The following is a 24,981-nucleotide window of genomic DNA, read 5'->3' as shown; positions in this document are numbered from 1 at the left end:
AATTCACTCTCCACTTCCCACCGGCAGGCAGGTGTTCAGCCATCCCCAGGGAAGCAGGGCTGCATCATGCAGAATGGTGACTTGGGAAGACAAATGCCATCACTCCAAATGTGTGTGTCCTGTCCCTGTCCCCCCTCCCCCCCCTTCTTCTTCCCCCAGCTTTATATGCTGAGTGTGATGTCATATGGTCTGGGATATTCCTTGGGTCAGTTGGGGTCAGCTGTCCCAGCTGTGTCCTCTCACAGCTCCTTGCACACCCCCAGCCTGCTCACTGGTGGGATGGTGTAAGAAGCAGCAAAGGCCTTGGCTCTGTGTAAGTGCTGCTCAGCGGTAATGAAAACATCTCTGAATTGTCAACACCATTTCCAGCATAAATGCAAACATAGCCCCAGACCAGCTACTATGAAGAAAATTAACTCTACCCCAGCCAAAACCTTGACTTCCCACCTCTCATCCCTGGTTGCCTATCCATACTGTTCTGTGAAGTCCAGGCAAGAGCTTTTCATTTAAGTACCTCTCTGTAAATTCCCTAATGCAATTTCAGGAAGTGGGAAAAATCATACAGTGGTGTTAAGACAGTATAAATAGTGGTGCTTGCATCATTCTTCTTTCTAGAGAAGCAAGCACTGATTTATTCTTATGATTATTTGCTTATTTGAAGAAGATCGTAATAAAGATAATAAAATAGTAAAAAATCAGGACTTCTGATTTAAGCGGCCCTCACTCCAGAAGCTTCTGGAAAGCAGATGCAAATGCCCATTAACCATATACACAACAGAAAAGGCTGGACCTAAATTATTTATGTGGTGTGATCAGTGGGAGGGGGATAAGCACAGTACACACAACAGTTGCTGCTGTAGGATAGCGGTAAGCTTGTCACTAGCCCTGGTGTGAAGAAATACTACATGGGGGGTGTGTGTGTGTGTGTGCAGGCGGGCCTGTGCATGAGGGTCGAGGACGATATATTTATTGCGAATGTTTATAATTTCTCTGATAATAGATTGTCATGTAGAGTGCAGAGAACAAAGAGCAACTCTCACCTCGCCTTCCCTTGAATATCAAGTCACCTTATCCTGTGATGTACAAGGCAAGGTAATTGCATCTCAAATGTGTGGTGCATTTTTGTTCAGAAGGTTAGCACAAAATTGATTTATGAAACAATTTTCCCTGTTTATGTCAGAGAGGCCATTTTCTGGTGAATAATTAGATATGGGTTTCTCTTGTATGGTGACATGCACTTCTGTGAAGCTATGTACAGTTGCTGCTTTTCATTACATAAAGCTCAGAGGGAATCCTGTCTAGTTCCTTATGAGAAATATTTTTCCTATGACATCATTTTAAAGATTGATTCTAGTTGATTTTGGAAGAATAATTTTTTTAATTGTGTTTACTTGTGCTCACTGTGGGTCTGGTGCTGGTCTGGAAGTTACTTCCCTTTTTTCATCTCTAAATCAATTCCTTGTTAATCAAAGATCGATGCATATGAGAATTCCTGTACTGCATAATTGCATTTGACATGGAAAAAAATTGTCTTCCTGGTCCTCAAACTACCACCTGGGCTTTTGGTTTCGTAGCGGACAGCTCAGGGCAAAAATATTTACCTGACCTAGTGCCTTTATTTTATCACAGTCATCTATCAGAGGTAGCCAAGGTTTATGCATGCTGATAGGGTGGTGGGCTTATTTTTTTCATCCTTTTACATAGATTTTCAGGTCATTTTTCAAACTTTGGTGCCTAAAGTTATGTACATAAATTATTACCTTTTTTTTTCCTGCATATCCATTTTAATCATGTAAATACTGGATTACATTCAGATTTCCAGTAGATTTAATCTCCTAAATTTGAAATAGTGCTGTGCCTTTTATTAGATATTGCATTGAACTGAAATTTCTTAGGAAGTTATAGGGTTTCCAATGAGTTTCCTTAAAATATAATTCAAATCTCACCAAGTTTATACAAGAAAAGCTGAGCATTAAATGAACTATTTACTTTTTATAGCTGTATATTTAATCTGGGAATACAACAGGCAAAAACTTATAGAATACATTTGGGATGTTATTGGCATATTAACGTCAAAATCTTAAAAAATAATGTATTTATGAATTTGTTAGATTAACTGGATCTCTTTTAAATGTACTATATAAGAAAAGAGTTATAATTCACTGAATAAGCTGATGCCTAGAAAAATCAGACCCCATGTTTAAGAAACTGTGGTGTTTCTACAAATCCAGGGTTGTTGCTTCAAATAGGTTTCTTTTAAATTTGTAGATATTTTAACTTTACTTCCTCACTTCCTTAGTGTAGACTGAAAATGGATTTTTTTGTGGTTTTTTTTCAGGGAAAAATATATTCCATTCCCAATTAAATTTCAGCTCTAATTTCAGAGTTTGGCTTTCATATTACTAGAAGTAATCTTGACAGTGCTTTAACACAACTGAAAGTCATTATAGCTGCGGTGATTTGTTTACTCTTTGTCGGGACAGCAATGAAAGCACTTTTTTCTTCCTCCTTCAATGTTCTAAGTGCACTCTCTTTTTCTTTCCCTAAATACTTGTAAATAAAGGCCATGCCTTTAACACTTGAAGAACTTTGAAAGAGAGGAAGAGGAGATTTTGTTCCAGAATATTTTGAATAGTAACACCACAATTTCTTTTCAGCTGGTCTTATAGTTACGCAGTTTCTCTGATAAAAGCACTGTACACATCTGGTTAAATGCCTAGAATTATATTTCTCCATTGTTGTTGTCTGTTAGGCAGAATCTTCTACTGGAATTATGAAAAACAGCTTTTCCAAACATGTGGAGAGGAGGAAAATATAGAGGGTCTGACAAGTACACGGAATATTAACAGAAAATTCTGCTATTGATAGGAGGGCTTCTGTAAACCCAGAGCAACGCAGAGTCAGCTCTGTAACAGGATGGGCAGTTCAAAACTCTGCAGGCAGGTATTTCTGACAAGGCGGTCCAGAATTTAAACTTCTGTGACCTTCCACCAAACCTTAGATAACAAAGGCAGACTAGAAATAGTACTAGCTGCGGTCATAAAAATCATCCACCCAGACTGAAATCTTCCTTAAAATAGAAGTTACAGCCTTCTTGGGAGGATCATTCCTAAAGATTAACAGAGCATTCACTACTTGTGGGGAAAAAAAATGGGCCTAAAATTGGAAGGCGTCATTTTATAGAGCAGACATGGCAGGACAGAGACAGGGAGTCGTGGAGAGGGGAAGCGAGGCCACCCCCAGCATCTCAGAGGAAGCAATTAGAATGAACTCCGTGCGCGGGGAAAAAAAATCACCCTGTTGACACGAACATCACTGAGAGACCGGCAGGTCCCTGCACTGGCTGGCTCTGGTGAGTGGAGGCTAGACAGACACAGAACTCTGATTGTATTGATCTAGGTAATAAAAAATTTAAAAAGAATAAGAAAAAGATCTTTTTTTTTTTTTTTTTTTTTTTTTTTGTAGGAGCAGGAATGAGCTAGGAAACTGATTGCAGAATAGGCTGGTAACTTATTGATCACTGTTCAGGGCAGCTGGAAGTGGAATAAAAGATACAGGGAGGGGAAGGCCAGCAGCCACCCCACAAACAAGTAGATGAACTCTGGCTGGTGTATGGGTGTATGGGAAAACTGGGATCCAGACACATCAGCTCTTGATCAAGTTATATGGCAGATATTTAAAAGAGAATCAGAGATGGGAGACTTACCGGTTTATGAAATTTGTAGCTACACAAATTCCAAGACAGTGTTTCATCACAAGTTTCTCCTCACTCTGTCTAAAGTGGTTGGCCAGCCATTGTCCACTGCAATATTTTACACACATGTTGACATAAAAAACCATGTTGATAAGTAGATGGCTGAGATCAATAGATTTGTGGTGTCATTAACAGACATGCATTATAGCGTACAGAGAACCGATTATTTATTCATACATAGAATAGTTCCCAATGGACTAGACGTTTTACAACCTACATGTAAAATAGGCTCAGTGAGATCAAAATGTAAATGTTATAACTCATGTAGAAAGGTTTGGAGAGGGGAGAAAGTGTAACTTTCTCATATATTTGCTCATTAAAAAGTCTAGTCCATAACACATGAAATACCAACAATGCCATGTTCTCAGTTTCTGATAGGCATGATAGCAGACTGAGTTCAGCAAAGAGTATGGAAGGAGTGGGTTGCTCTAGAGAATGTTCTAGATGCTGTTGTGTCCTAGCTTACTCTGCTAAAGGATACCGGGTAGAATGTCTACTCCACTCCATTACACTCGTTAACACTGCATGCTACAACCAGCATGCACTTCTGATGTTGTTCAGAAATTTACACAGAAAATGGCCCTAATTTGTTAACCTACTAACATGCGGTATTGTTCACACACCAGGAACATCCTACATGCTACTTAGCTAAATTGCTCCTTCTGCCTTTTCATTCCTAAATAACAGCAGTCCAGCGAATGACAACTCGTACAACCAATGTGTAAGTGACTTGATTTAATGTTCCTAAAATGTAATACCACTTCACATATGACTTAAAATACAGTGAAAATATAGTTGTGTTTTCATATACATGAAAACAAATTTCAGCTTTGCAAGTACTTTGGGCCTGCCATAGAAACGCTATAAGAGAAGAGGTGACCACCTATTAATTATTTTAGACGGGTGATGACATATAATATTGCAAAATAGGAGTAACCCATCTTTTAAGAATCTGAGCAGAAATTATTTTCAGTTGTCTGCAACTCCATAAATATATAAGAAAAATCTTGACATTAAACATTGGTGATGAATCATGATTTCTTTATCTTTAATGCTTTAAGTTTCATAGATCACGGTATGTATGAACTCTTCACAGGCTTTCATACCATGATTATTGCTGTGGACTTTTTCTATTTTGTTTTTGCTCATTTATCCCTGAAAATCTATAAAGATGTCAATGTAATGTCATGACTCATCACACACCTCCTTTACACACACACATTTGCTTAAAAATATGTCTGCTAGGAACACCTGAAATATTGCTATATTTTGAAAATAAAACTTCTTCCTATTTATTTGAGTGTAGAACATCATTCTTTGGTTAACCTGCAGCTTGTTTCTACATATGTATTAAGCTGAACCATGGTTACTTGACTGTAGCAATGAAAGTTATCTGTATACCTGAGTAAGTTTATGGCCTGAGTTAAGTGTTTCTTTTTTCTTTTTCCTGCAGGGAATAGAATTCTTAACATAGGTCACAGAGAACTTTACAAAAGTTTTATACAAAGTTTCATATATGAAAGACTGAATGAAGGAAAGCACTCGGCATTATTTTTCCCCCTCCAGTCTTCTAACTTAAATCTAGATTTATCTGCATATAAATATACAGAACATTTTCTGTAATTGCTCTCCTAGCACAGCAGATGACTTGTCAGTAGATAATAATATACTTTACACTTAATTAATTCTTGCATATGTACTATTAGAAAGCATTTTACAAATAAGACCATACAGTAATGACCACTTTACAGCTAGAGAGAGAAGAGAGATATTAATCGATTTGTTAAGAGCTAAGCAAAGGATAAAAGCAGGATCAAATATAGAACACTAGGGTAAAATTCTTATGTGCTTTATTTCAACAAGAAGTTTGCTGTTCATTTCTATGGAGCAATGATTTTATCCCAAGTGCCCTGCCTTCTTATCTATAGGACAGCGTAGCCTAGCACTCATTGCATTTACCTGCACTTGAGATAATTGACCCCAGCCGGCCACTAAGCCCAACAGAGGGTGTTCACTCTTAATATAGTATTTTTATTTTAATTTTTGTCTTTGTATGGACTGCTGTGCTCGTGCATGAGGTCCCTTTCACTTCAACTACCTGCAATTAGAAATTTAAATATAAACTAGTTTTCTGAGCCTCTTTTGTTGCTAGTGAAGAAAAGATCTGCAACTCCAGAATATGCTTCATTCCACCTATCTGAAGACAAAGATGAATTATCAGTGTAAGCTGGTCCTGCTGTCAGAAGAAGCTGTTCTGGAGTTTTCCCCCTTCTTCATGTATTCGTTGCAAAGCGTGAGATGCAGCGTGTGGTGAGTGCATCTGAGTTGAAACTAACCGGGGAGAAAAGTGGCTAGTTTTCAGCCAGTTCGGGTCTCTGAAATGATTTACCACATAGTTGTACAGATGTTGGTATCAGCACAAGAGACAAACCTATGCAGGGCTGGGAATAAGGGGCTGTGAGTAAAAGCAGTGCAAGACTGCTTTCTTTGCTGGGTAGCACCAGGTTACAGGATCTACTAAACTCTAGTCTTATCCACCTGTGCTGGTTTTGGCTGGGACAGAGTTATTTTTCTTTGCAGTATGGGGCTGTGTTTTGGATTTGTGCTGAAAACGGTGTTGATAACAAACAGGGATGCGTTTGTTACTGCTGGGCAGGCTTGCACAGAGCCAAGGACTTTGCTGCTTCTTACATCACCCCACCCCACCAGCCAGCGGGCTGGGGGTGAACAAGGGGATGGGAGGGGGCACAGCGGGGACATCTGACCCCAACTGACCCAAGGGATATCCCAATACCATATGACGTCATGCTCAGCATATAGATCTGGGGGAAGAAGAATGAAAGGGGGAGGTAGGGTCATTTGGAGTGATGGCGTTTGTCTTCCCAAGTAACTGTTACATGTGCCAGAGCCCGGCTTCCCTGGGGATGGCTGAACACCTGCCTGCAGATGGGAAGTGGAGAATGAATTCCTTGCTTTGCTTTGCTCGTGTGTGTGGCTTTTGCTTTACTTATTAAACTGTCTTTATCTCAACCCAGGAGTTTTCTCACTTTTACTCTTCTGCTTCTCTCCCACCAAAGGGGTGCGAGTGAGCAGCCACGTGGGGCTGAGCTGCCGGCCAGGGTTAAACCGCAACACCACCCAGCATATCAGGCAAGGTTAGTCTCACCTAGAGTTTATGTGCAATCAGTGCTAACTGGCATTAACCTTATCTGCTGAAGTTTAGTGTGATATCAGTACAATGAGGCCTTTTTCAACTCTGCCTCCATGAAGGGATTTGAGATGGTTAAATAATGATCAGATAAATACTGTTACTGGAAGTGGAAACGCTGAGTCCTCTTTATTTGTAACATCTTACATGCGAAGAGTTTGTTAGCTTCTAGACATTCTAATTATTAAAATTTTAAGAAATATAAAATTGAAAAAGACTGAACGGTTTCCCTCCATTCTCTGATTTTATATTTGATCTAGTTAGAATTCTCTTAGATACTTATTTATTTTAGTGAGAAGGCAAGCCCAAAAGGATTAAACCTTGCCTGCAGCTTTGTTTTTGTGCAAAAGTCAATTATGGCTGGCTAAATATCCCTGAGGTAAACATGTGTGAGGTTGATAATGTGGTTAGAATAGCAACAGCAGTTGTAAAGGAGACACTGGTGTTGATGGAGTTAACATATTCCATATTGCTATTGTGCAAAATATTACAGACACTTCCAGTCGGGGAGCATCAATCAATTTTTGTTAACTTTCAGTATGTTTTCTTCCTGATGGAGCTAATATTACATCTAAATATTATGTGTGCTGCATCTGTAAATTTCATTCCATTTGCTTAAGGAATCCTTCTGTATGAAAGATGTGATTTAAAAAACTACATTATTTACATGGTGCCACTGGATTGATTGTAGAATGGGTCAAATCCTGCTATCCTTAATGAGGAAAATATTGACTAATGGCTTAAGTAAATATTATCTGAATTCAATGAATGTTTAAGTCTCTTGTATTAAGTATTCAGAGGAGCAGAACCTGGTTCATAGCTTTTCCTCTTATGAGTGCACTTAACCAGCCCTGCTCACGCTTACTATTTCCTTCTATATTTTGCCAATCAAAATTATGCAGCTTCAACAGATAATGCTACAAACATCATATATCACAACATTATGCAACCCCATAGCAGAATTCACCGTGGCAACTGCAAGTTTCTCACATTTAGAGAAAAGAACTGGAATTATGTTCCTACAGGCTGGCTGAGTGCTTTAACCACTGACATTGGATGAAGGGAGGCAGAAGCAGCAGTACAACTGTCTTTCAACTATTTTGGAGAAAAGGCTGATTTTACTGCAGGAGAAGGTAAAGGGACTGTGACATGTAGAGAAAGAATAGCATTCCTTCACCATAGAGAGCCGTGGGTCTTAGCACACCTCTGCATCAGCTAGCTTGAAGTGACTCTTGACTAGACATTAACACAAAAGATGCCAGCGGGAGGTTGCAGGCTCTTTCAATGCATTTTTTAGGAGCCTAATGCCAAACGTTGGTCTATGACTTTCCATGAGTGGTAGGGCATCTAACGCCTTTGCCCCTCTAGTCTTCTCAGTGTATTTTATTGCCCGGTCTATAAAATGGAAATAATTTTATCTCTCGGGATGCTGGGAATAGAAGATTGCAAGACACTCAACTATTGAGGTGATCTATGGTGGTGGTTTGACCCTGGCTTGATGTGAGGTGCCCACCAAAGCCGCTCTGTCACTCTGCTCCTCAACCAGACAGGGGAGAGAAAATATAACAAAGGCTCATGGGCTGAGATAAGATCAGGGAGATCACTCAGCAGTTACAGTCACAGGCAAAACAGACTTGACTTATGGAAAATTAGTTTAACTTATTACCATTTAAATCAGAAAAAAAACACCTTCCCCTCACCTTTACCTTCTTCCTGGTCTTAACTTAATTCCCTATTTCTCTACCTCCTCCTCCTGAGCAGCACGGGGCATGAGGAATGGAGGTTATGGTCAGTTCATCACATGTCTCTGCCGCTCCTTCCTCCTCACGCTCTTCCTCTGCCCCAGTGTGGGGTCCCTCCCATGGTAGACAGTCCTCCATGAACTTCTCCAACATGAGTCCTTCCCACAGGCTGCAGTTCTTCATACAGTGCTCTAGCGTGTGTCCCCTCCACAGGGCGCAGACCTTGAGGAGCAGATTGCTCCACCGTGGGTCCTCTGTGGGATCACAAGCCCTGCCAGCAAACCTGCTCCAGCCCAGGTATCCCTCAGGTCACAGCCTCCTTTGGGCATCCGCCTGCTCCGGTGTGGGGTTCTCCATGGGCTGCAGGTGGATATCTGCTCCACTGTGGACCTCCATGGCTACAGGGGCACAGCCTGCCTCACCATGGTCTTCACCACGGGCTGCAGGGGAATCTCTGCTCTGGCACCTGAAGTCCCCCTGCCCCTCCTTCTTCACTGACCTGGGTGTCTGCAGAGTTGCTGCTCTCACACAGTCTCACTCCCCTGTCTCAGGGGTGCAGATTTCCTACACATACCCCCACCCCACCCCCCACCCCCCAATATGCTATCCCAGAGGCACTACCATCATCACTGATGGGTGCTTCCTTGGCCAGCAGCAGGTCTGTCTCAGAGCTGGCTGGCATTGGCTCTCTTGGATGTGGGGGAAGCTTCTGGCATCTTCTCACAAAAGCCACCCCTGTAGCCCCCTCCCCTTACCAAAACCTTGCCGTGCAAACCCACTACAGCCGTGGTTAAAATAACCAAACATTGACAGATAGAAAAAAGGTGAAGAAGTAACTTGAATGTATTATACCCATTTTGTTGAAATGGCTAGCCAAGAAAAGAACCAGTAAAACTAACAGGGATAGGTAATTTTACAACAGGTACTGTTTTTATTTCTTAGCAATCTATGAAATACCATTATACAGGATATAACCTGATTGCCATAGGGTGGGAAAGGATTAATTCCCTCTGTCTTCTTAAGGTATTTTGCATTTATTTACTAGACTGTTGTGTGTTCTAGGTGGTCGTTTTCCTGGATGTTCCATTTGCTGTCCTCTTCCCTCTGCTCTTCCAGAAAGGTTACGGTAAACAAAAAGGAAATCAGTGACTGATATGACAAGGTATTTGGCCACATGTGTTGATCTCACAGTATATGAAAAATAGTATGCTTCCTCTCAATTGTGGTCTTACTGCTTAACAGCCTGAGTTACTCATTCAAAAATAAAATGCAAAATAGCAACAAAAATTTAAAGGCATAAATCTTTTAAGTTGTTCAGGTGCAAAATGTCTGCAAAATTATTTCAATGAGAAGTAGGAACTAAAGTGCTTATGAGGATTGAGGCTATAGAGTTTCATTTTCTACTGAATTATGCTATTGTACTTCTATTTGCATTAGTATATTTTACCTATTTAACGGACTACAAAGTCCAATTTATCAATTTTCCTCTAAGCTGACATTATTCATGTTATGGTGGAATATATTTATACCTATTGATTTAATGCTGTTTCTGTTCCACGACCAAAACACAGTAAGCATGGGGCAATGAATATCAAAGTACTCTCAACTACAGAGACCTCCTGTGAAGAGCTGAAATCCCCATCAATGGAAGGAAGTTGAATGTGTTGAACTCCAATGTAAATTATAAAGATAGAATAAAACAATCTTAGAGCATTATGAAAGATTTCATTTGGAGAATAAGGATGCAAAATCAAGAACACAAATATTGGAAAATGCCAGAAGTCTTTGCAATCTTACTATGACCCCTTTCAATGTATGTCATGTGAAAGTGTCTTTAATTACAAGTTCTCATATAATTTTTGTCACAGTCCCTGACTAATTTAACACCCTGAATGGGTGATACCCCCAAAATGAGTAGTAATTAGGTATTTACTTTAGTTTTCTTTGTTTGAGATGTGGGACTCCCTTATGTTTCCCTTGCAAGATTAAAACTTAATCCTGAATGTAGAAATACTGACCTTGTCAGCATAGAAATATTTCCTATCGTACTCTTGCCTAGTGTCATAGTGCTCCTTAGCTATTTATTAATTTAACTTCAATGTGTTCTTGTGTTAAAAGATGCCATTTTCCCTGTTTTAGAGATGGAAGAACAAGATTCTCAAATGCACTTAAAACAAGGTAAGAGGCAGGGTTTTTTCATAATTTATATTCACAATTTGTTTTCATAATTTGTGTGATCTGGTAGCAAAGGCTGCATGGACTATGAGGAGTAACACTGAGTTCTTACCTTATCTATAAAACAGATTCCACAGACCACGTGGGGGCCATAAAATGAGGAGCACGCAATCACCTAGGAGATTTCTGATTTAAGGGACCTCTGTAATGGTGCGCTGACAGTGTGACACATAAACACCATAGCAGAAGTAAAGGTAAAATTTAACTCTTCGAGGTAATGCATGCAAAATTATGTTTCTTTCTTTGCAGTCCCTTGTCATGCTCATTACACGGATCTTGGCTTCTGCAGTGAGTGATGTGAATGGGGATCTGATTCGTCCCACAGCCCTCTGAACTGATAGAGGGCTGGCACTGGATGAAGTGGAGGTGTCACTGGTGGGCAAAAAGTATTAAAACTTTCTTTACATGAAATTCTTTATAATTCTTTGTAGTATACCGATGTAATATGTGTTTTGTAACATTTTTGTGTAAAAAATGTCTGTAAAAAAGCATAGTTCACGTGGAATTGTTTTATGCAAAGTAGGATAATGCTTGCAACTCTTCTATATGGGTTATTTCAGGCTGCCCTTGTCTTTCTTTAGCCGCTCTGTCCCCGACACTAAAATGAAAACCCAGGTGTCATCCCACATCAGCTCGGCCTAAAATATCATGTAACAGCCTTTCATGTGCTCACATTTTCATGATATGAAATACAATAGACTAAAAAGATCATACCTGGATTGTTGCATTGAGTACTTTCAATACAAATCTCTAAATAAAAAAGTCCATGAATGGAAAAGAATTCCAATATCTTGCCTTTTTCTTTGTTTACTCTAATTATGTAGGTTATAAAATTGAACCATTTTTGGTAAACCCCCTTTCTTGTCAGTGAAAATACTGCACCTTTCTCATTTGGGCAAGCATTTATTCAAAGTGTTCGAAGTGATTTGTGAGTAGTTTAACTCCTTTTGAGAAGTTAATGCTGAGATATGCTCATAGCAGGTGTTGCAGATCTCATGTTATTTGATATGGATATAAAAACATATTGCATCTTCTGCCTTTATATGCTAGGAGGACTGATAGGAGCTGATAAATATGGAGATATTTAATGCAATTCCTTTAAAGGAATTTAAGCATTTATATTAGAAGCACAAATGAAAGACTTTTGATTTTTGTGCAAATAAATATAATAAGGATATCTTTTTTTTTTTTTTACTTCCCCAAATGCCTGTGCTTCTAACATACCATAAGAGATGATCTGCTATTTTAACAACCTAGGGGGTTGCTTCTAGTAGCAGTTGCCCTTGGTGAAGAATATATTTGCAAAGGATCAGAATGACCTTGTACTTTTGAGCCAGATTGGTGCTATTAGTATGTGATTTTGCTGAGAAGCTCCTAAAGAGGCAGTTATATTGTCTGTTGCTGCAAGTGCAACAGCACTATAGGAATATAAAAATGGGCATTGCAAAAAAATAATGCAAGTGGTACTCGCAATATCACTGCATCAGAACTGCAGCGATTTTGACACTTTATTGATACCATAAGGTTTCAAACATGCAAGTAGTTTTTTTGTATTCTCTTTAATTCAAAATAGCAGCACATGTGTGAATGGTGAGCAACACTCATAGCAGGTGTTCCAGGTCTCCTCGAAGACACAAAGTATTGTTGTCCCTCCTTTTTTCAGTTTGTGGTCCCCTTAAATCACTGGTTTATAAGCTGTGGAGAAATACATAGGAAAATAAAGAAAAATTAAAGATCTCAATTTCATCCCTGAAATGTGGAACAGTTCTGGGAATCCTGAAGTTGTTAAGGGGCAGAGGATGTAATTTCTTACCCAGATACATTAATGGTAAGTTCCTGATGACTCATTGCTTGTCATGCATCAGAAACAGCAGTGACTTAAAGAATGAAGGCTTGCAGAAAAACAAGGGAGCTGGGTAATGTACTTCTTAGAGGGGAGTTTTAGGCACAACAAACCTGGAGCTGGAGTTTTATTGCTACTTGCTTCCACAGGAAAAAAACATCACCCACTAAATCCTAAATTATCAGAAAGGTTTTAATATAATGGGTGTGAATTTTGTTAAGGACCAGACTGTAAGAGATGTAAACTCACATGAGGTTTTATTCTACAAATTAATAATTTAGAACTGTCTCCCTTTCTGTATCTGTTCCTGACAGGATCAGGAGTCCATAGTAGAAGGAATCATTCTCTGATCAAATAGGAAAACTATGTAATATCTGAAGTGGTCATTGGCACTATAAGGCAGTGATCCTCATCTAATTTGGATATGTCATATTGAAAAGAAAAAAAAATACATCTAAGTTAAAGCAAAACCCAAAAAACACCACAACCCTGTACAACTGTCTGCAAGTTTCAGCTCTGTTTAGTTCAACTTTCTTTTGATGCTCACTCTGCCTACTCTCAGAACTGAATTCTCACGCTGTTTCACTAAACGTGTATGCATGCCTGCGTGGAAGGTCTAACCTTGTGCCCATCCAAACGATATTTGAATGCCTTTCTGACACTGTAGTGGGAATTTCTCTTTCCCAAATCATGCTTCTTTACAACAGCTGAAACAAAGGACTCTTATTATTATTCTTAAAGTCCTTTGCGCCAAGGCAATTACTGCTTTGTGTAAGGAAAAATATAAACAAAAACCCTAGAAGCACTCGCCTCACCTTTCTTTTTTTTATATATATATGCTAAACTTTTGTTTGCAGGTTGGAACATATTTAAGCTGCTATGCAAGTGCAGAAGTGCCTTTTGGAAAGTCAGCAAAGGTATTCCTGTTATCAGTTGCATCCTGGGCTTCCAGGATTCCTGCATTATCAAAGCCTACCGAATGAGGTCCTACAGGATGCCACTACTTTGGCATTGATCTAACAATGCACTTAAACATATTAGTGGAATCTATTCACTAATGTTATTTATATGCCAATGCACTAAGCTTTCTATCATTATGCAATTATATTCTATAATTATGCGATTGACAGGGTGACAGAGCAATGTGAAGAAGCAGTTAGAACCCAGGATCACCCCAGCAACAGGGAAGAGAAACCTTCAGGGTTTTCTTGAAAACAATCTGAGAGTAGTTTTGAAGGTTGCACTACAATGCAGTCCAAAATCTGAAAGGGTAAGGAATAGCTTTCGTGAAAGGCAATGAATATTTAAGTGATATTTGCTTATTTATTTTTCAGTGTTAATGACTATCAGTTTTCTGTTGTTGTAGACTGCTTTACTGAGTTGCATCAAGTGACTTGTATGGGAAAGTGTCATTCTCCTTTTACACCAGCACAGAGAGCTGAGGTGACTTGACGCAGTTTACTTAAGAGATCACAGCAGAGCCGGGCTTTGAATCCTAAGGAAAGGTAAGTGAACAATAGTTCTTGTGTGACAAACATGCTATGAAAGAAAGGAGTCTTCAGTGATGCATTTTATAGGGGACCCAAACTAATGAGTGTTTGTTGAGTGGTACTGCAGTTAGGATGTTACTGAGCAAAGCAGAGGTACTTGGGCAAATTTCATGTTTTAGAAGACATATAGGTTATAAATATACATACTTATATATTACCATGCTATATATATGGTAATGTATACAATATAGAGTAACAGATATGTTACTATTTATATACAATCATGTGTGTATAGTGATTCCATTCTGTGGAAAACTTCAGTAAGGCAGCCTGGGTAGGAGTTCACAAGATGTCTATGCCTACCTCTGATTTGAAGAACTTAAATTTTTTTGAGAAATTTGGGTTTAGTTAATTATGTTAGAAAAGTTTACTAACCGCTTGTAAAGCAATCACTTAAATTTAGCTAAGTAATTCTGATATCAAAAGCAGTGTGATAGAATATTGCTTGAAGGCTACTTTAGCACTTTGTAATTGGCGGATGTTCTTAATTCTCCAGCACACAGGCCAATCCTAGAGGATTTTTAGGGCAAAAAAAAAATAATAAATGTTGGAGTTGACGTATCTATACTAGTCGTTTCTGTAACAGACAAGAATCTAAATAGGAGATGTTATTTACCTTTCTGTTCCTCCTGTGAATAGAGCTGGCCATTAATTTTAAATTTTATTTTAAAATATGGAAATGTTGCTTTTTATCTAAATCAAAATTAAAAATATTTCAGCTTGTGAGTGAGCAGTGGTGAGTGGGACTGACTTGGTGTCTAGGTTGAGTTAGTGATGCACATCAGGTAAAACAAGTGCACCTGCTGCTGTTGCAGACTATGCTTCCCTCACTATCTTCTATCAAAGCTGTTCTGTTCTGTGTAAAGAAATATATATTAGGCTTCAGAAAAAGACTGAATCGCGCAGAGAAAGGATGTGAGCTGTAGATATGTCATGTGCTAAGTGAATGCCTTCCACTTGGGCTGGATACTTAAAACCCAAAGCCCCACACTCGAGCCCCTTTTTTGAATACTCAAAAACAAAAGAAGAAAAACTTATGCTTGAAACCTTAGGGAGTGGAATTTTTCAGGCTGTGCACTGTGACAGTGAAAAGGAAAGGGAGAGAAGAAATAAGAATAGCACCAGGAAAAGGAAGACAACTGTTAATGGCAAAGCAAAACAGCATGAACAGTGAGGCAAAGATGGTGGAGGAATTTTGTAGAGCTTTACTGAAGGATGGATTTTTCCCTGCCTCTTCTTCACACTGGTCCCCTGTGCCTCCCTCTTGTGATGTGTTTATTTCCTCTTCCATTTTCATCATGATGTGGCAACTAGAGAAGGACCTTTCTATACTGGTTTACTTGTTTTACATGTTTAGGACAAGAAGTACTCCTATATCTTCTCCTGGTTAACTTGATAAACCAATTAGTGCTTGTTCAGTTTACTGAACTCCATGCTTTTTGGTTTGTGGTTACATGCTCTCAGACCCTAACATCTGACAGAAAGCAAGGACACGGACTGAAGCAACTTTATTTCTGATCTACCTGTGATTTGTGGGTTCAACTCTTAACATTTATATTCCATTAATATTGTAGTTTCTGGACTGAATGAATATGAAGTCTAATCTGTGCTCTCCAGAGGAAATCACTGTAACGCTTGAACATGACACTGTTGAAGGGATTTGGGTCAAACATTGATTTTTTCCAGTATGCCAGTATCAGTGTATTTTAATTTAATTCAAAATACAAGGAACCAAGAGTTCATGAAAACTAGACTTATACCGAGATGGACTCATTTTCTCAGGGCTGCTATCTCTCAGTCTGCTGACACAGTGAACAACGGAGATAATTCAGTACTTTAAGGAACAGCTAGGCTGCTAGGTTGAGATAGTCTGTATTTATGCTCATTCTGATAAATCTGAGAAGCAATTTGGTAAGTGAAGTGTCTCCAGTGCAGCTTGAGCAAGGTGGCCTTCAATGAGTAGTGTTAAAGCCCGAGGGACTGAGTTTGGGTGGTGGAACTTGGTGAAGGGAACTGATTTAGTAGCGTATTATTATGGTGCACAGTAAAACAAAGGTATATGTCAGAGATGCCAAATCTAGAATATCTCTAACAGTGAACCTTAGAAAATAGACTGGCCATGGCAAACTCCACTTGTAAGTAGATAATGAAAGCAAGCAATATTGCTGAATGTGTGCTTCAATACTCCCGTAGAACTATGGGATTCACAGAAGTAATGGACTCTTCTGGACATGAAGCTGAATTCCACGTGATTTCTGTGTATTTACTATTGGGATTTCTGGATAGTAAAGGGAGAAGGTTAGAGAGATGCAAGACTAGATTTCATTGATTAGCTTACAAGGAAGAAATTAGGAAATATGCCCCAAAATTGTAGATACACAAGTCTGAATGTTTTGGGCCGTTATCTGAGATACAATGGTTTGGTCTGAAAGAGGTGAAAAGAATGTCTGTGTTGATTCACATATGTCCTGTGAACTTGTGTATTTGTTGTTTCTGTAACTGAAACAGATTTTCTAGTGTCCAGTGTTGTGCTGTGTCCTCAGCGCAGGGTTCCAATAATCCTGGCAGCAGATTATTTTATTTATTATTATTGTTTTCAATAAATAGAGTTCAGATTATGAAATCCCTTCTCTTGCTAACAAACACCTGCTTCTGCAGGCAGATTCCCTGAGACTAGTGTAATTACTTGAAAGAGCGCTGAATAATTTCAGTGAGACTCCTACAGTCCTGATCCACTTTGGGTAGTTAGATTTAATTATGTTTGAAAAGGAATAGAGCCAAAACAAAGTACAGGGGGGAAGAAATCTCAGTGGTTCCTATGGATATGCCTTCATAGTAAGTGAAATCCACATTCTTATCTGAGGTTTACCCCAAATCCCTCCCTGCCCCTGCTATTCACATCTCTTTAAATCCTTGACAGCTTGTCCATTGAATATTGACATATTTGCTCAGACAGAGGTATAGAATAAAGTCTGTACTGTGCTTTAAGAACAGTTCTAGCCCATCTACTTTGCAATGAGTATGCAACTGAAACTCACTTTTTTTCCCCAGTTCTATTCCATATCTGAGAATTTTTTACCTTTTTCCTTCCTCCTGCACCAGAAACTCATGCATATATGTTTGTGTATGGTTACTGTTCAAATCCTCATTTCAGATGCTTTGCCTCACATCTGACCAGCAGAATCTGTCTCAGTCCAGAAATGCCAAAAAAAACCCAAGCCCAAACAAACAAAAAATCCCACCCCTGTTTGAGACTGGTGGTTGCTGGCCAGAGCAGTGTTAAGTCAGTCACGGTGATTCTCACAGGTAGAGCATGTGGGTGACTCTGCCCACCTCTGAAGGAAAGACCAAAATTGGTCAGTGCACTAGGCACACATAAGCACATCTTGAAGTATCTTATCTGTGCCATCTAATTCAGAAAGCTGAGTTGAAAGCCTGAGTTCCTAAGTAGATCATCCAGAAGGCAATGGGCAGAAAATGAGCCAGTGGAGAGGACGGAAAAAAAACCCAAAACCAAACAACAAAAAAACCCAAGGAGTGAAAAGAAGAATGGGAAAAATAGACTTGATGATTGAAGGTAATTGTTGCCATTCACTCCCCCACAATATTTCATAACAAAATGTTTTGAGTTGTCCTCTGGATCCTACATGGATTCTTGTACAGAAGGCCAAGATTCCTAGCTCAAGGATGTAGAGGCCTCAAAAAATTTGTCACTGTGCATCAGGCCAAGGGCTTCAAGACACCTATGAAAAGGCCAGCACACTTTTTAGTAGCAAACCCTTATCTGTTGATTCATGACCCTGATGTGTTTTTTGCAGCACAAGTTAATCTGCCACTCCAATGAGAAGATTTCTTTCCTCCCCACTGACCTTTTGCTGGTCACTGACTCTTGTGGCATTGCTATTTTGTAGTAATGAAAACTAAAGCAAGCGTCCTTTGGGTACATTCACTCCACTCTGGAGTTATTCCTTTATTCACTGCAACATCATTCACTGTAGCTTCACGTAGACTTGGCCTGCTCTTTTATCCTGGTATTTTTGTTTTATCTCTGTGTACTCCCAATGCAAAGCCTAGTGTCATGCTAATGCATGCTATAGTAAGAGCACACAAATGTAGGTGGATGGTGAAGAGACTTAAATTTATTTCAGAACAAAAGAAATAGGGGTTGGTGTAAATTCTGAAAAGCGCAGCAACGGGCAAGTCTGGCAACTGACCATCCACCAAGAGTTTGTACAATCTATCCTTACTGTTCCATGTAACCTCATCCACAAACTTTGGGGCTGGTCTCTCTCAGACGAAGGTCTAGGGTCAACACTGGCAAATCTCATAGCAGGAGGAGGAAATGAAGAAGAAACAGACTTGACATGACTGGATGACCTGGAAGTTATGCTGGGCATGATATTGGAGACTACTGGAGATGAATCTATGGGAAAAAGAAGCAGCAGAGTCAAAGTCACAGACCAGTAAATGGCAGCCACTATCATTTTGACTCTTACTGAAGAAACAGCAGCAAGAGTGGGAACATTCCCCAAATAGCAATCAATATAATAAGTGCTAGAAAAACTATTGTAGTTATGTTCTGGGTCACTGCACATGGAGTTGCAAGGAGATACTAGAGGCTTTTCCTTTAGCTCCCAGATATCCTCTGCCATGTATGATCCAAGACAGACTTATACATGTGAAAAATTTGAGTGGAAGTAAAAGTTTACTCCAGCTACACATGAACTAATTGTTCATATGTATGTTCATATGTGAAGCTTGTGATCCATTTCCCTTGCATTTTTCTGTTCCTAAATCTATTATTTGGGCAAACTTTTATGCTGTTATGCTTACAGCAATGTCCCAGACAATGCAAAAATCCCAGATACTGTACTAAATGAAAATGCCTCTTGATGCTTGTTATACTTCAGATTCTTCTGTTTTCTGGCTATACGGCTGAGAGAAGGAGGAGATTTATTCTGTGGCTCTCTTCCTCAATTCAGCACCTTATTCATCTATTTGCAAATTTTCCCTTTTTATTTGCTTGATAATATTTTGTTTTATTTTATTTAGAAGGAACGGAAAACAACAAAGTTCTTGGTTGAAAGATTTACCAACAACTCCAGTAGCTACTAGTCTTGCTCATTTTATGGCAAGCTGCTGCGTGAGTCATGAAATATCTCTTTCCTATTTTTGGGATAATCAGATAACCAGTTTTCTAATGGGAGTTCATAAAAACTACCCTTACTGCAGACCTGATCTGACTTCCCTGCTGTGCCAACTTTTTCTGCTTCTTCAACTCACCCTCAGCCTTCTCTTCCTTGCAGTTTTATTCCATTGTTTTGTGAGATGTGGGCCAGTATGGAGTCTTTCAATGTCCCTTTTCCACCTGTCAAATGGTCTTACACGTCGTAACGAGCTGGTCCTTATTCACAGAGCATTTAAGGCAATTCTTGATTAAGATTGGATAAGATTCCTGCACTGTTGCTGCATAGTTTACCTTAACTGGTTAGTGAAATCGCACCCCTACAATTCAGGGTTAGGTGAGCCAATTTTTTATTTCTGGTAATTTGACCTTGCCCACTGCTGAAAAATGCAGAAGATCCCTCTGCTTTAGGTTCATATAAGCAAACATTTTGGCATAGGCATCATGCAATTCAGTCCCTAAATTTCCAAAGAGTCGTTGGAGTTTCCAGAACAACCAAAGATTTGGAGGAAGGAGAATGTGAAGGATAAATGAGTTGGAAAAACAGGATGGGGGTGGGGGGTGGGGAGGAGGTTGTTTGCTGCATAATCCTAAATAGTGCTCCACACCAAAGAGTCTCAATCTCCCTCTGAAGGCTTGACCAACTATTCAGTGAAAGCAAGCTTCCTTAACATCACTCAGTTTAGATGCGTAAGGTCGATGTGAATACCTGCTCACTTCCCCTCTGCCCCTCGTGCCCCTTTAACAAGGAGAAAATTGATTCCCTGTTTCTGAACAAAGGTCTGTAGCTAGGAGAGAGCATGGTCTCCCTGGCTGAGTAACAGCTGGGGAAAAATGAATAGACCATATGCTGGGGAGCAGCCGCCAGAATATTGGGACAAAGCTGTGGACCACTGCCAAGCCTCGCAGCTAAAGCCACAGCAGCCAAGGCGAGTGGTGGGGGGGGGACTGCTCGGAAGGGTACCCTGCGCTGGTCTGCTTTTAGGGACTGCAATGTATGAATTCCAAACAAAAGAAGAAAGAAATTACTTGTTTTCAGAAAGGTCCTTGCAAAAGAAAGTCATTTACCCAAGTGAACAGCCTTGTTAAAACTTGTGTAGTTCCCTTATGCTTTCCTTTTTTCCCCTGCCTGGCCATTCTCAGGAAAGCCTAGCCACTGCAGAATTTTATCTGAGGGGGTCAGTGGCTACTAGTTTCTTTATGTTATCTTTTCCACCCTTACTCATCTTTCTGCAGAAGCCGATTTGTTACTGTTTCTGCTGTGACCTAGGCTCAATGGCAGGAGGGGGCTCTGCTCAGGCAAGCATTGTGAACACCTGTAACAATTTTGCAGCCTCTGGAAGAGGAACTTAGTTTATGAAGGCTGTTATGCAACAGAAATTGATCTGCAATATGTTAATCTGAAACTTTTTTCCCTCATTCTTGGAAACTAATTATATATGCCAGTCTGTTCCAGGCCCACAGAGGATGCCCTTGGTGGTGATGTATAATTTTATTAGAGGTGGACTTGAGAGCTGAAGCTAATGAACATGGTGAGCTCCAGGAGAGAAATAACCAGGACCAACAGCAGCCTTCAGGCAAAAAAAAAAAAAGACACTCAGGCCTGGACCCAAGCTGTAACCCCACGATCTGTGGGACAGAGCCAATTTTTTTATATGAAATATCACTGTAAACTGGGATGGTTGGGAGCTGCTGGCCCATTCTATACTTCGTGCTAAGTCTATACGAGGTGTTACACAGCTGATCGGTCTTACTCTGTGCAGTGAGTCAACGATCAGTTTGAGAAGTGGGGAAATAAAATAGAATCTTGGCTAAGTTCTGGTTTTAAAAAAATTAAATTTATAAATTAAGGCAATTCTTTATAGGAAGAATATATGGGTGTTATTAAAAACCACACTTCAAGTTTCCAGTAAGAATCCCATTCATTACAGTCCCTTTTGCATTTCTTTAATCAGACAGGTCTCTTCTGAAACTTCCTACTTTAAAACAGAGTACCTGCTTAGAGAAACTTAGGCAAAAATAGTGAAACAGTTCACATTAATCAATTGTGACTGATTTAAGTGAAACCTAATTGCCTACATTGCTGATACTTATTTGTCTAACAAACCTAAATTAAAACAATTGGAAAAAATCCTTATGCAGTGTTTTACACCATGTTGGTTATTCCTCTGTAATTAGTCATTTTAGATTCTATATATCCAGTCCAGTGTAACTTGTCATATATTGGCTTATAATGTTTAAAGGGAAAAATAAATGAGAATATACTTCTGCAATGGCAATGATATCTACTAAATTTCCTTTTAAATGTACACAACAAAATGGATTGTTAAAAATAATCGCCTGAGGATGGTGCTTCTTTCGTCAGTTTTCTACCAGAGCGCATCCTGCACTCTGACAGAAAATTGCTCATTAATCTCCAAGGAAGGACCAGTTTTTCAAAATAGTCACTCAACTATGCTGCCACCGTTAATTTTTTCAGCATTATGGGTGCCATTAATTGCTTGATGTGGTTGGTAACAACAATAATCCTTTTTGAATGGGACATTAACTCCAAAACAAGTCATTAGCTTTTGTCCACATACTGTAATTAACACTTAACCTTCCAGGAGGTAAGCATCATGACTTGACAGAAATTGCAAAGGCCACCATGTTACTTCAGATTTGACTTCTTTCTCTAATATTTATATTCACCCTCAAGATATTGCAGTAGGGTGTTTTTGGTGATCACTGTTTTACTGGCAACCACTTGCATTCGGAGCGGTAGACATAGTAAAGGTAAGGGATCTGCTCCGCACTTCGAGCCTTGGGGAGATTTTTCCCTTCTTTTTTCCCCTCCAGCTTTTTTGCTTCCTAAAATGGGGGAAAGGTATGGATGCTTCAGATTACTTCTTCTCAGATGTGTGAGATAGATAGGTCACAAGGCAGGGATGTATTGAGCCACCTTTTGGAGCAGAGCAGAGGCTGTTACTGAGTGGCTGTCGGTTGAGGTGGAAAAGACAAGAAATAAAATATTTTCCTATCTCATACATGCCATACTTTGCCTTTGCAACCTCTGCTCACATCTGCTACATCTCACCCCAACGGGTGCTGGAATGAGAGGTGAGGAAACAGAGAATAGCTGAGCATGATGGAGTGGAAGAATCTGCCAGAACTGGAGCTGCTTTGATGTGAATTTTGTCAAGAAAAGTAATGTCTTCGTTTTAGCTTTAAGGAAGACATAGAGGGATTGGTTTTCAATGCCTGATGCTCATTTTGGTACTTGGTAAAAGGTGCAGAATTAAGGGCTGTGCATCTATGCAATATGGAGCTCAAAATCTCCGCAATGGTGTCAGCTTTTTCCCCAAGCTACTTTTACATGGCTCTGATGTCAGTAAAGTCACTTCTAATTCATTATAGTATGACTTCAGACTCAGTTCATTTGACTTTGCAGTCTGGGACCAAACCCAGCCTGTTTGAAGTACACATACATGGACAGAAAGGTGGAAGGGCATAAGATATATTTGTTTTTATACTTAAGATAACACTTCTTTATTTGGTCTATGCTTAAAAATGAATAAATAATTTTAAAAAGAACAATAAATTTTACCTGCAAAATAAGCCCCTAGTAAGTCTATTTAGTTGAGATTTTTAAAAGCAGTATGTGATTTAAGATATACGGTCTCCCTGAAAACCGAAGAAGTTTGTGCTTCTAGGCTGCTAAAGCATATTTAATATGCCTGTTTTTATTGGATTCTTCTTATTGGATTCACTGGTAGCTTAGCTCAAATTGAAGCAGAGCTTTGGTATATCATTCCTCCAGGACTAAAATGTCAGCTACTGACACAGTCTCAAATATTTCCTGTTTCTTGAATGTGCTTTTTCAGAACATTGGTTGGTGGTATCAAAGGGCGCTTCCCAGTGGCACCTTCCGCTGGTTGAGAAATTAGTAACCTGGAGATGCTCATAAGTCTTGCCTGCTTTGCTCAGAGATAGTAAACACTCAAGCAAAATTACATGTCCCTGCAGACACTCTGAGGAAGGCACTGGGATTTCCTAACCCTGCAGCAAATATGCAGCTTACTTCAACACGTCTTGCTTATCTACCTATTCTTTATCTAATTATTCCCATACTCTGGCCTACAGGTTTGTGGTTTGTTTTTCTTTTTTCTTTTTTCTTCCCCCCCCCCCCCCCCCCCCCCCCCCCCCGTTTGCCTAATACCATGGAGTGTGCAGAAAAGGCTGATGTTAAGTCTCACTACAGGTGCTTTAGCCATAAGGTCATTTGTGTAATATTCTTTGGCTGATGCTGTTGTCTAGCAGCGCTTTATATGCTCTGTATGCTTGGAAGCATTAAAAAATTTCCACTCCCCTTTTTTAGTGCATTTTACCTCTTCCAGGTTTTGGGTGTCTTGCATTATTTACCTCTTAGTTTTCTGGGTTTTTTTTTTCAGCTGGGGCTATATTATTTTTGTTGTTTAAAAATATATTGAACCCAAAAAAATGGCAGGGGTGGAGAATGCTAACACCTGAGTCAATACAAGTGCATACAGTTAAAAAGAGAAAGTGTTTTGCACTTAGATCAGAAGGATTTTGGACTTTAGACTTCATTCATCCATTTTTTTAGAGATTTTGATTGCTGATACCATTTTCTCTAATAGCCATTCTGACTTAGATATACATGCCGTGCACTATAAATTATACTGGAAAACAATTAAACTACATGTATTTAAGCTATGAAGCCAAATGTAACAGAGTTTGGTAAGAGCTTGTATTAAGTAGATGGCTGGCCCAGGAAGACCATTTTCACAGTGATAACGAGTATTGACTATCGTTATTGAAAATTAGGGCAAAGTTAAGTTTGTTGGCTATGAAGTCAATATAAAGATTAAAACTGTGTAGATACACTTTTGAATCTAATGTCATTTTTCTGTGTCAGTATGTGTGTTTTTTCAGGAAAGTGCTCAGCTCTCTAAATAAAATCTTCATGGGATTATTTGACTGGAGCTCATGAAAAGAGGCTTTGTTTATTTTATGGATTTACATCTAATTTCTTAAAAATAATATTTTTGTAAGTGGGCCAGTAGATCATATTAGACCACAAAAGAAGTATTAGTTTTCTTGCTGCTTCTTTTTTTCTGGAAGATTGTTAAGTGTGACTCACTGTCCTTGGTAAATGAATTTATGGTTTTTTCAGGAAGTTTGCAGCTTGCAGAAGGGGCAATGAGGGTGTTTGGTAAGTTATCCACTTTATCTTTTTTTTTAGAAATGTGCTGGGAAAGATTTAGAACTAAAAAAGGAAAAAAAAATGGCATTGAAGTAGGGAAAACCCAACTGGAGTTAGTAAAACTGGGTAGAAATTTTCTTTTAAGGTGGTGGAAAGTATCAAAACAATCTTTTCTCATCCAGAAGCTGCTGAGCCAATCGGCAAATAGATGGGGGGTGAGAATGTGATAGGATTGAGTGCACCCATAGCAAGTTTGCTGAT

At 39.3% G+C, this 24,981-nt stretch overlaps 2 long non-coding RNA genes across 5 annotated transcripts; both read left to right on the top strand.

Moving 5' to 3' along the window:
• The first annotated feature begins 396 nt into the window (after window positions 1-396).
• LOC121090688 lies at window positions 397-11,710 on the top strand. 4 transcript variants are annotated; one of them, XR_005828661.1, is made up of 7 exons: window positions 397-6,064; window positions 6,832-8,095; window positions 8,918-9,001; window positions 9,767-9,866; window positions 10,844-10,882; window positions 11,008-11,089; window positions 11,189-11,710. It is a non-coding gene; the product is annotated as an uncharacterized LOC121090688 (long non-coding RNA). The 4 variants fall into 4 exon arrangements; XR_005828660.1 differs by having other exon boundaries at window positions 8,918-9,070; XR_005828662.1 differs by lacking the exons at window positions 397-6,064; window positions 6,832-8,095 and having other exon boundaries at window positions 8,805-9,070; window positions 10,823-10,882.
• Window positions 11,711-13,932: 2,222 nt separating this feature from the next.
• LOC121089832 lies at window positions 13,933-24,729 on the top strand. Its single transcript, XR_005828388.1, has 3 exons — window positions 13,933-14,052; window positions 14,149-14,287; window positions 24,691-24,729. It is a non-coding gene; the product is annotated as an uncharacterized LOC121089832 (long non-coding RNA).
• Window positions 24,730-24,981: the final 252 nt, after the last annotated feature.

This window comes from Falco naumanni, chromosome 6, assembly GCF_017639655.2.
Source record: "Falco naumanni isolate bFalNau1 chromosome 6, bFalNau1.pat, whole genome shotgun sequence".
NCBI lineage: Eukaryota > Metazoa > Chordata > Aves > Falconiformes > Falconidae > Falco > Falco naumanni.
The sequence above is the reverse complement of the archived record's forward strand: the minus strand, read 5'-3'. Positions and strand labels throughout refer to the sequence as shown.